At 39.1% G+C, this 11,109-nt stretch overlaps 1 pseudogene; it reads right to left on the bottom strand.

Moving 5' to 3' along the window:
• Nucleotides 1-2,078: 2,078 nt before the first annotated feature.
• On the bottom strand, nt 2,079-3,469 carry LOC119523773 (annotated as a pseudogene).
• Nucleotides 3,470-11,109: the final 7,640 nt, after the last annotated feature.

Raw genomic sequence — 11,109 nt, 5'->3', positions numbered from 1 at the left:
ATTGCCTTTTGTCTCAGAGCTCTCTTAGTTCTGCTCTTGACTTGACCTGCCCAAATTGCAAGTCTTTGAAGCTTTCTGTATTGGGCTTCTTAGAGTAATTGTTTTAGAAAAAGAAGAAAGGATTAAAAAAAAAAAAAAGGGCCCTCCTCAGAGATCTAATGGGTTATTGAAATGCTAAGAGACGAAGCAACCAGGGCCATTAAGGAAAGGTCCACAGGGCAGAGAGATCAGCTTTTCTTTGGGATTTGCATATGCGCCTCAGGGCCTGAGCTCTGCCCTTCCCCTTTCTATGTCCACCAGAACTCCAAAAAGCCTCCGCTTTTATTTTGGAGTTTTTCGTGTTGTTTTTTTTCTATGCCTGTCTCCTGTCTGCTGGGCTGGCTGCTCTCAGATTCTCTGGTGTCTGGTCTCAGTCTATCTATGGTTGGAGTTTGGATCAGTAGAATGAGTTTCTGATAAGGGCTGCCACTGCAGTTCCCCTTCTCCTTCCCAGAGCTGACAGCCCCTCCTCCCACGGGACTGAGCCTGGCAGGGAGGGGCGCGGGTCCCCTGGCCGCAAAAACTTACAGATTTCGCTGATCTCAGCAGTTCCACGTTTTCATGAGTGTTGTATGAAGTATGCCCAAAGTCAGATTGCTCTGTGGTGTCCAGTCCACGCAGTTCCTGGCTTTCTACCTACTTTCCTGGAGGAGTAACTAAAACATACAGCTCACCAGTCCGCCATCTTGGTGTGTCCCCTTTTGTTTCTCTTTTGGCTGTTTTCCCCCATGCTCTGGGGTCTGGTTCTGAAGGGAAGGTGAGCTGTAGAGCTGGGAACCACCTTCTTCTTAGGGAATTTACACCCTCTAGGGAGTTTCATCTGCATTTGAATAGCTCCTTTGTCTCTCTGAATCTCTTATCACCACCCTTGTCTGGGTCAGAGCACTACAAACTAAAAATGGCTGATGCTTTCCCCACTGAGATCCTCAGGTTGAGAGGGAGAAAAGGAGAAAGAAAGCCCTCTTTCAGAGCCAGTCCATGGCCCCCAGTTTCACCCATTGGCCAAAGGTAACACCCAGTCTTCTGGTCTCCCCATCCCTGGACAAATGTATTCTCTGGTTCTTTAAGGTCAGTCATCACTAAATGCCTCTGTCTCCTTGCTAGGGATTTCTAGCTTGTATTCAGCAGTCCACATTTGTTAGTTAAAACCCCAGTTGGAGCTGGGCTGAGGTATATTCGCTTGCCCAAAGAATGCTCCTTTCTGCCACAGTGAGGATTTGCAGCTCAGCCTGCCATGGGGGGAGGGGGCTCCCAGTGCAATTCCACAGCTTTTATTTACAGATTTTATGCTGCAATCTCAGGCATTCCTCCCAATCCAGGTTTGTGTATGATGCGTGGCCAGTCATGGTTGTTCCCCAGCAGTTGTTCCAAAGTATTTATTAGTTGTACTTTGTTGTTCATTTGTTGCTCCAGGGGACTAACTAAATTCCACTCCTTTCTATGCTGCCATCTTGCCCCCTCTCCATACTGAAACTTTTAAACTTTCTTTTAGAAATACTTTCAAATTTACCGAAAAGTTGCAAAAATAGTATAAAGAATTCCCATATTCTAGATTTTCCAATTTTTAGCATTTTAAAACTTTTGTTTTATTATATTCTCTTTCTCTATATATTTCATCCTTTGAACCAAATGAGAATAAGTTCCAGATATCATATTCCTTTAACCATAAATATTTCAGTGAATATTTCTGAAGAAGCAGTCATTCACTTGCACAACCACAATATGATTATCAAAATCAAGCAATTTAACTTTTTTGGTTGGTATAAATTTATTTCATCTGTCTGTAAACAAGGTGTTTTAATGGTTATGGCACTTTTAAAACTGCATATTAAATCAGATGAGTTAGACTGTATCCCATATATAACAAAGTCGAGGGAAAGAAATGGACAAATCAGCAACAAGATTTGTTTTCAAACCTGTACATTATCCTCAAGGCCCAAACAATAAAAGCAAATACTAGATATCCCTAAAGTAGTGCCGTTCAAAAGAAATCCTCAATAGGTCAGTTAAAATCCATCTTACAGTAGCAACAGTTCATTTTAACAATAGTATGGCACAGAATACATATGAGAAAAATCATCACAAGACAGCCAAGCCCACAATAATGCAACTTCATATAAAACCTCAAGCTGCAAATAAAAACTGTTCCTATGAAGAACAAACTGGACACACTCCAGATGGCTATGTTGGGATACCTAACGTTCATAATGGCAGCCTTTTACAATTTTACTAAAGAGTAGAGCTGGTGTGCAAAGAAAAAAACAGGAACCAAAAAATTTGAGCTATTGCAATGATGGAATGTCCCTGGGGATTCAATCCATATGGTTACTGTAAGGTGATGGGAGGAAGTGCCTTTTGCTCTTGTTTTGCAGTTGCACTCTTCATATGTCCTACAGAAACTATGAAAAAAAGTTTTGTCTCTACTCAAGTGCAACAACCATACTAAAAGCAAACCACTGCAGTCTCAATAAGTCATCAACAAAAAGGGTATAATTTGGTTGAATAAACCAGGAACTGCATAAGATAAGATGAAAGCAAACCAAATGCTTTATGTGCAAAAGGAGGAGTGGGAAAAGAGAGGAGTGAAGGAAAGATGCATGCACTTTTTCCTCCAAATTTTGTGCTATAAAAGGAAGACTAAGTGAGCCAAGTAAAATTTTAAAGTGCTGAAAAGACATTGATCAAATTAGAGATTTTACACTGGCACCTTGCTTAATATTAAGTTATTTTAATAATCAATATCCCATTAATTGCTAAGAAGTGATGCCAAACTTGGCATGCCCCCTCCTCCCAAATTTCAAGGTATCATGTAAATCATTATCATGCTGCAATTATGTTGCCAGATAAGGGTTGGTTACATACAGTGATTAACATACAAATGATCCATTGGGCAAACAGGAATTGTCATGTTAGAAAATAGGTAAGGAAAAATTAGCCACCATCTATACTCTGGTAGCATGGTGACCATAATTAGGTGGTGATGAAGACAGTTGCTAGATAGATGGGGAGAGACTGCTTACGCATCAGACCACCTCAGGTTTACAGGGAGTTCATATGCTTTCTTGTTAAGTCTGCCTCATGGACATCTTCCTTTCCCATGACTATAACCAATGCTCTACCAGTTCTGCCAACTGCAACATTTTATGTTGGCTCTCCACCTTGACTCTTTGGATATCCATTGTGCAGTCACCATCAACATATAGCCTATCTCTGATCATTAAGCACTTCTTTGCACTGAGTCAAACCATTGATAGAAACATTTCTGGTCTTTTCCTACAATCATATCTATTTATATTGGCATAATACTCTGGAAGACACCCCAAGCCATGGCTGCTCAGATGTATTTGTCATCAAAGTAGGTGATAATGGCAGTCTCCTGGCAGCAGTCATCACACATCAGGTTATCCATGTAGCTCTGCCAACTGGCCATCTTCAAGCCCTTCACACTGCAGCGGGAACAGAGAGGAGCAGCAGGTACAGCAGTGGCAGTAGCAGCAATTTAAACTTGATACAATATTACTGTCTGACATACAGACCTTATTCAAAACTTCTGATTGTCTTAATAATGTCCTTTACAGTAAATATTTTGGTTCCAGAGCCAATCCAGGATCGTACATTGAATTTTATTTTGTTTCTAAACTCTCCTTTATTTTGTAACAGTTCTTCAGCATGTATTTGTCATTCATGTCATTGACATTTTTTAAATAATACAAACCATTTATTTCATAGAATGTCCCTCAATTTGGCTTTGCCAAAAAATCCCCCTGCACACAGATATCAATCTCAAACAGTGTTTCCCAGAGAAGCCTGGGAAGAATTTTGATATGTTTTCCATGATCTCCATCCAATGGTGTTCACATACTTGTATGATTTCCTCCCCTTTAGTGTGAATAATTGCTGTAACTTGCTTCTAACCAATTGAATATGGCAAAAGAGTTAGGACATTACTCCCATGATTAGGTTAAGAGATGTATATAAGACCCCATCTTGCTCACATGCAGTAGAGAGGGCTGGCCTTGAATAAGTAAACTGGCATGTTATAAAATGGCCTATGGAGAGAGCACATGGCATGGTAGTCTCTATAAGCTGAGAAATGTCCCTGGTAAATAGCCAGCCAAAAATGAGGACCTCAGTCCTATAACCTTAAGGAGATGAAACCAAATTAAGATGGATGAAAGAACAGATACAGAAAATAATGAGAAAAATTGAGCAGGGTCTCAGGTAACTGATTTACAACATGAAGCACACAAACATTGTACAATGGGTGTCCCAAAGGAGAAAAGTGAAAAGGGGCAGAAGGAGTATTTGAGGAAATAATGGCCAAGAAATTCCCAACTTTTATGAAGTGCATTCATATCTATGTTGAAGAAGCACAGCATACTCAAAACCAAATGAATTTGAATAGAAATACTCCAAGACACATAATAATCAGAATGTCAAATACCAAAGATAAAGAGAAAATTCTGAAAACAGCAAGAGAAAAGCAATTCATTACATACAAGGGATGCCTGATAAGATTAAGCATTGAGTTCTCATTGAAAACAATGTCAGTGAGAAAGCAGTAGTATGATATACTGAAGATACTGAAAGAGAAAAATTGCCAGACAAGAATTCTCTATAAGGCAAAATTGCCTTTCAAAAATAAGGGGGAATTTAAGATTTTCACAGGTAAGCAGAAGCTGAGAGAGCTCATTAAAAGACAGCTGCCCTATAGGAAATACTAAAGGAAGTCCTGCAGGTTGAAAGGACAGGACAGGAGAGAGAGGCTTGGAAGAGAGTTTAGACATGAAGGGTATCAGTAAAGATAACTAAAAGGATATAAAGAGAGACAAAAATAATATATGACATATAAAAGCCAAAGGATAAACTGGTTGAAGTAAGTACTGCCATTACAGTAACAACATTGAATGTTAATGGATTAAACTCCCCAATCAAAAGACACAAACTGGCAGAACAGATGAAAAAAAAAAAAAAAAACAACACAAGCCATCTATATGCAGTCCACAAGGAAGTCACATTAGACCCAAGGCTACAAATAGGTTGAAAGAGAAAGGCTGGAAAAAAGATATTCTACACAAAAAGAATAAAAAAAAAAAACACCTGGGGTACCTATTTTAATATCAGAAAAAATAGACTTTAAATGCAAACTGTTATAAGAGACAAAAAAGGACATCATGTATTAATAAAAGAGGAAAACCATCAAGAATAAATGACAATAATAACTATATATGCACCTAATTAGGATGTCCCAAAATACATGAGGCAAACTCTAGCAAAACTGGAAGGAGAAATAGACATATCTACAATAATAGTTGGTGACTTCAATACACCACTTACATCAATAGTAGAACATGTAGACAGGGGATCAATATGGAAACAGAGAACTTGAACAATTTGATAAGTGAACTAAACCTAACAACATATACAGAATGCAACAGAAAACAGCAGGCTACACATTCTTCTCAACTGTTCATGTATCGTTCTCCAGGATGGACCACATGTTGGGTTACAAAACAGGACTTAAATTTTAAAAGATTGAAATTATGCAAAAAACTTTCTCTGATCATAACAAAATGAAGCTGGAAATCAACAGGTGGAGGACTGTAAATATGCAAATGTATGGAGGTTAAACAAACACACTCAAACAATCAGTGGGTCAAGGAAAAATTGCAGAAGAAATCAGTGTATATCTCAAGATGAATGAAAACAGGAACACAACATATCAAAACATGGGATGCAGTGAAGGCAGTGCTGAAAGGGACATTTATAGCCCTACATTATTATTATTAAGGGAAATTTACAGCCCTTTAATGCCTGCATTAAAAAGGAAGAAGGAGCTAAAATAGAAGACATAGCACACTTGGAAGGACTGGAAAAAGAACAGGAAACTAATACCAAAACAAGCAGAAAGAAAGAAATAGTGAAGATTTAAACAGAAATAAATGAAATCAAGAACAAAAAAAAACATAGGAAGAATCAAGAAAATCAAAAGTTGGTTCTTTGAGATGTGATGATTAGGTTCATGTGTCAACTTGGCCAGGTGATGCTGCTTAGTTGTCTGGCCAAGAAAGCACTCACCTATCTTGCTGTGAGGAAATTTTGAGGACGTAAATCATCAGTATGTTGATTGCATCTGTGGCTAATTACATCTGCAGTCAGCCAAGAGGAGTGTCTTCCACAGTAAGAGACATTTAATCTAATCAGTTGAAAGCTTTTAAAGGGGAGGTGATAACTACAGCAGAAAGAAGAGAGAACTTTCATCTCTACTTCAGCCAGACAGCCTCTCCTGGGGAATTCATCAGAGTGCCAGCTTGCAGACTGCCCTATGGAATTTGGACACATGCCTCCCTACAGTTGCTTGAGACACTTTTATAAAATCTCATACTATTTATAAATAATTCCTGTTGGTTGTGTTTCACTAGAGAACCCTGACTAATACAGCTTTGGTACTGGGAATGGTTCTTGAGAAACAGAATCTTAAAAATGTGTTTTTGTGATTGGTTTTCTACTCTGATTAGAGCACTAATGACTGTTTCCAATAATTAAGATAGCAGTGACAGTCCATGGCATGAGTTGGCAATAGAGATATGCAAGATATCTCCATTTGATTCTGCTAATTATATGCTTATATAAGCCAAGGCTCTAGGTGACAAAGTTTATGAGTTTTGTGGCGTTAAAAGGTATAATGATGTTGGTTGGCTTTTCCTAGATATGATGGATACAGTTATAAAGGAAGGGATTAACTGAAGACTTCAAATTTTGCAATTTCAGTGCCATATAAAAGATGTAAAAGTTTCCATGTGTGTCCTAAAAAAGTCTTATTTTCTGCAGCCACAGACTTGAGATCTCTGAAAACAAGACCAAGAGTCTCATTGTGTGAGTAGAAGATTTACAAAATAAACTAAATTCTCAACCTTACAGGGCATCTGCTGTTAAAGTGAGGACATTGATCGGAAAGGAATGGGATCCTGAAAATTGGGATGGGGACATATGGGTTGATAATTATGGCAGGGGGGCATTGAAACCCTAGATTCTGATGAGTCTTTGCTAGATAAACCTGTAATGTTCTGCCCTGAAGAAACAGTCACCCCACCTCCAGCGTACCCTGAGAAGACAGCTTCTCAACCTCCAGTCTTCCCTGAGGAGACTGCCATCCAACCTCCACCTAAAGAGATTAACCCTTCAGTGCCTGCTAAGCCTGTAATCACCTCCCCTGGGGAAACAGACCTCACTCCTCTGTCTGGAGTGATTGATCCTGTTTCACCAGATGAAACTGTAAGGGAATGCCCTGAGGTAATTGACTTGAAAGACACTTCTAATTCTTTTCATGACCCACCCCCACTATAGCTCTTTTTTCCAGACCTATAACTAAAGTCACAAAAGACCCTGAGAGGTGAGGTTCAAAGTATGAACCATGAGGAGGCATGTTTACTCAAAAAGAGCTGCATGAGTTTTCCAATTTATATATACAGAAATCAGGGGAATATGTGTGGTAATTGATATTAAGGCTGTGGGATAATGGTGGAAGGAATATAAAGCTGGATCAGGCTTAATCTATTGATATGGGCCCACTAAGCAGAGATTCTGTATTCAGTGTTTTATCTCCAGAGGTTAGAAAGGGTGTTATCAGTCTGGGTGGTTGGCTGAAACATGTATAAAAAGGTGGCCATCCTAGTCTGACATTGAAATGCCAGAATTGCCCTGGTGCAATATGTTAGGTTGGAGTCATTCAGGAATCCACACAACACAGCAAGTCATGGTTTAAGTAGAGAGTTTAAGGTTTATTAGAGGAAGAAAGCAGGTGGGAGCCAGCAGAAAGAAAGAAATAAAGACAATGGCTCCAGCTCTCTGAGAGCAGCATTTTTTAAAGGAAAAACCCATGTTGGGATAGGAGGGTGTTGAGGGGGAGGGTGCTTGCTGAGTGTGTCCTGTGCCTTGATTGGGTGAGTGCCTATCAATTTCTGGGCTGATTGGTTGCTAGGGTTCTGATGCATTATTCTTCTTTGACATGTAGCTGTGTTATCTATCTAGGGAGAGCAGGCCTTTCTGGTTGTTCATCTTATGGACATATCTGACCTTGCCTTACCCACCTTTTGGGGGTTGAGGCACCACTGTAGCTGGAACAGCCTTGAGCAGCCTTTATCCTTTAGTTTATGTCACACCTGGTTTTTCTGAGATAAGCTGCGGGGTCCCTGGATTAGACATTCCTTCTATATGTTAGACTTTTTTTTTCTGGGATCTGACATTCCTGCCTTTTACTTTTCATAAAATTGGCAAAAGTTTAGGTTGAATTTGGGTTAATGCTTTAACTTTGCTTGAGGCAACTTTTGGAGGGAGGAGGGGCATTGTGTTCTTTCTTTAGCTTCTTCCAGCTGGGTGGGGACGTAGTTGGGGAAAGTTGCCTTGAACTAAGTTTCAGCATTATTAAATTGATGCTTGTACATCTTCTGCAGGAATGGGATGATAGTGAGGCTTTTGCTGTGATAGGAGCAAACTCTTGAATTCTTGTTGCAACAGGAGTATGTTTTTGGAATTTTGCTGGTTAGTCATGGCTGCTATTGACCTATTGATAAATTTAAATAGAGATTGTAAGAGACAAGGAGCAAAAAGGTAAATTAATATAAGGATAATTAATGGCCCAATAAGGGAGGGCAGAATAGCTCATAGAGGCATAGAAAAGAATGTAAGAAAATTTGAGAGAAAGTTTTTTAACCAGGTAGAAAAGAGAAAGCTGATTGGTTAGCATTTTCTTGTTATTTTTAGTTTTTTTTCTTATTTAGGCTTGCTTTTGAAGGTCTTGGTTATGTGACCATATGGTTACATCCCTCATATCTTACCACAGGCAATTCTGGGAAAGTTCTTGGGAGTAGAGAGTAAGTTTTTGTTGTTGAGATTAGAGCAACAGCAAGTTATGTTAACAAGGGCTTTTTATGGTCAGAATAACTGGTTAGAATAACTTAAAGCTACTTGAGTGAAGTAATTTTAATAAACAGTTTTTTCTTTTTCTCCATTGGCTATTGAGGACTATACTAACCATTTTTTAGCTAAAGAATTATATTAATATTTTCCATTTATTCAGCTATCAAATTTCCCCTTTTTACGAGACATTTTCTTTATTTTTAAGAAACAGTATCTTGTGAGCATCTCTTATAAAAGGGAAAGTGAGTGAACATTTTTTTCTTGTAACTGCTTTTTTTTTTTAATCATCATTTTATTGAGATATATTCACATACCACGCAGTCATACAAAACAAATTGTACTTTCGATTGTTTACAGTACCATTACATAGTTGTACATTCATCACCTAAATCAATCCCTGACACCTTCATTAGCACACACACAAAAATAACAAGAATAATAATTAGAGTGAAAAAGAGCAATTGAAGTAAAAAAGAACACTGGGTACCTTTGTCTGTTTGTTTCCTTCCCCTACTTTTCTACACATCCATCCATAAACTAGACAAAGTGGAGTTTGGTCCTTATGGCATTCCCAATCCCATTGTCACCCCTCATAAGCTACATTTTTATACAACTGTCTTCGAGATTCATGGGTTCTGGGTTGTAGTTTAATAGTTTCAGGTATCCACCACCAGCTACCCCAATTCTTTAGAACCTAAAAAAGGTTGTCTAAAGTGTGCGTAAGAGTGCCCACCAGAGTGATCTCTTGGCTCGTTTTGGAATCTCTCTGCCACTGAAGCTTATTTCATTTCCTTTCACATCCCCCTTTTGGTCAAGAAGATGTTCTCCATCCCACGATGCCGGGTCTACATTCCTCCCCGGGAGTCATATTCCACGTTGCCAGGGAGATTCACTTCCCTGGGTGTCTGATCCCACGTAGGGGGGAGGGCAGTGATTTCACCTTTCAAGTTGGCTTAGCCAGAGAGAGAGGGCCACATCTGAGCAACAAAGAGGCATTCAGGAGGAGACTCTTAGGCACAAATACAGGGAGGCCTAGCCTCTCCTTTGCAGCAACCGTCTTCCCAAGGGTAAAACTTATGGTAGAGGGCTCAACCCATCAAACCACCAGTCCCCTATGTCTGTGGTCATGTTAGCAACCATGGAGGTGGGGTAGGCGAATACCCCTGCATTCTCCACAGGCTCCTCAAGGGGGCACTACATCTTTTTTTTTTTTCCTTGTTTGTCTTTTTTCTTTCTTTTTTTTTTTTTTTTAACTTTCCCTTCTTTTTTAAATCAACTGTATGAAAAAAAAAGTTAAAAAGAAAACAAACATACAATAAAAGAACATTTCAAAGAGACCATAACAAGGGAGTAAGAAAAAGACAACTAACCTAAGATAACTGCTTAACTTCCAACCTGTTCCTACTTTACCCCAAGAAAGTTACATAATATAGCAACATTTCAGTGAACTTGTTCCTACTACATCCATCAGAAATTAACAGACCATAGTCATTTCTGGGCATCCCCAGAACGTTAAATAGCTTATCTGTTCTTCTTGGATTATTGTTCCCCCTTCCTTAATTGCTCTCTACTGCTAGTTCCCCTACATTCTACAGTATAAACCATTTGTTTTACATTTTTCAAAGTTCACATTAGTGGTAGCATATAATATTTCTCTTTTTGTGCCTGGCTTATTTCGCTCAGCATTATGTCTTCAAGGTTCATCCATGTTGTCATATGTTTCACCAGATCGTTCCTTCTTACTGCCGCGTAGTATTCCATCGTGTGTATATACCACATTTTATTTATCCACTCATCTGTTGAAGGACATTTGGGTTGTTTCCATCTCTTGGCAATTGTGAATAATGCTGCTATGAACATTGGCGTGCAGATATCTGTTTGTGTCACTGCTTTCCGATCTTCCGGGTATATACCGAGAAGTGCAATCGCTGGATCGAATGGTAGCTCTATATCTAGTTTTCTAAGGAACTGCCAGACTGACTTCCAGAGTGGCTGAACCATTATACAGTCCCACCAACAATGAATAAGAGTTCCAATTTCTCCACATCCCCTCCAGCATTTGTAGTTTCCTGTTTGTTTAATGGCAGCCATTCTAACCGGTGTTAGATGGTATCTCATTGTGGTCTTAATTTGCATCTCTCTAATAGCTAG

Source organism: Choloepus didactylus, chromosome X, assembly GCF_015220235.1.
Source record: "Choloepus didactylus isolate mChoDid1 chromosome X, mChoDid1.pri, whole genome shotgun sequence".
NCBI classification, from domain to species: Eukaryota; Metazoa; Chordata; class Mammalia; order Pilosa; family Megalonychidae; genus Choloepus; species Choloepus didactylus.
The sequence above is the reverse complement of the archived record's forward strand: the minus strand, read 5'-3'. Positions and strand labels throughout refer to the sequence as shown.